Raw genomic sequence first — 1,860 nt, 5'->3', positions numbered from 1 at the left:
TCCCATTTAGGACTAAGTGTTCCATAGTCTATCACTCTCTGCAGATTGTCTAGTTGTGGATCTATATATTTATTAGTTCCCATCTACTATAAGAGAAAGCTTCTTTGATCCTGGCTGGGTGAGACACAGATCTGTAGCTATAGTGGAATGTCACTTGGCAACATTTTGTTACTATGTTCCTTTAACAGAATAGTAACATTCAGATTTCCCCTAGGCCAACAACCTATCATTTCTTTACTTATACTTTTGGGAGGAGGGGAATTCTTCAGATAGGGTCTCATGTAGCTCAGATTCACCTATTCTTTAAGAGGCCCAAGATTTCCTTGAACCTCTGATCCTCTTTTCTACATCCCTCAAGTGCTGAGATTATATAGGTGAACTACACCCAGACTTGTTTATTTGTATAGGGTAAATTCATTTCACAGCCTGGTATCTAGAGAAGCAAGGTTGGGCATCTCAAGCAAATCAACATTTAGTAGGCATTCTTGATGGTAAGAGGTAAATAGGAGTTGATTCCCCTTTTCATGTGCTCAAACAGGTGACCAACAGCCTTCTGTACTGTGGTATTAATAGTTCAGAATCTTATGCTGGAAACTTTGGGTGAATAAGAAGCTAATGAGGTCAGATAAGCATATAATAAAAGTCTACACTCATCCATTTCTCTGGAACTCAACCACATCTATCCCCTTAAAGTATCTCCCACTGGCGCTTCCTGAAAAGGGAACAAGAATACAATATTGCTTAACTCTAGCTTTGCCTCTGTCAGTTATCATCTATCCAGGTGTTTGGATCTCCTGAAGAACAAAACATACAAAAAAAGGGAAAAGGTCAATTTTTAAAATTCTCTTATTAAGGTAACCATGTGTATGATTTATCTTTATTGGTATGGATCTGAGCTAAGTTTTATCAGATAAAATACATATTTCCAGAGGAACCTCAATTTCAAACAGGAACAATAAATGGTAAGTATTATTTGAAATCTCATAAGCTAAAACTATATGAAAAAATACTGCTTATTTGAAATTCATATTTTATTAAGTAGAATAGGTTTCTGTTTGTTAAAATTGACGATCTTAGCCTACATAATTTATTTTATCATAATAGTCATTCAACATATGTACATATATATACCTGAATGAATTGTAGAAAGCATAAATATTACGTTTTATCTCAATTACTTTCAAACTTTCAGAGAGGCAAAAACCCAACCTGGTTCAAGGCAAAATGTGAAGTCTCGGCCATTGTCTGTCATTCAAATATAAGGTCTGTGTGCCTAGAAGCTATACATTTAACTAGTCTTTCATGTTAGATCAGAATTAATATTTTCTATTACCTTTCAGTACCCCTTACAACACTGTTGTGATATGTGATTTCATTTCTGTATCTGTGTTCTGTTTTGTTAAGGGAAAGTTTCAGGAGCCTGCAGATGATCAGCTTCCATACAAGACCTTTACTGGTCTTCTAACCAAGCACTGCCCACTAAGTGGTGCTGCTGAGATTAGATTTCTCACTCTTGTTCCCTCAGTGACTTTCATATTTTAATAAGACCATTTGTTATAGTTAGCTTCTCATGTTAGAGCCATTAGGTTTTATGGGAAACAGCATATCATTATCTCAGTTGCATTCTGAACCATTTGGGATGCTTTTAAGTTAGGGTGATTTTTTTCCTTCTGTCTTAAATTTGCGTTCACTGGTGCCTATGTGCCTGTTCAGCTTATTTTTATCCTCATGTTGCTTGATCTTATTTTGTCAACTCTGTTCTGTTGAAGTGGCTGTTGAAGCTTGGGAAGACTTGCCTCAAAAGCAGTTGACTAAGAAATTCACTGTTTAGAAAGAAGATTTGCACCTGAAGATTTTCAT

Source organism: Peromyscus eremicus, chromosome 3 (assembly GCF_949786415.1).
Source record: "Peromyscus eremicus chromosome 3, PerEre_H2_v1, whole genome shotgun sequence".
Taxonomy (NCBI): domain Eukaryota; kingdom Metazoa; phylum Chordata; class Mammalia; order Rodentia; family Cricetidae; genus Peromyscus; species Peromyscus eremicus.
Note: the sequence above shows the minus strand (reverse complement) of the source record.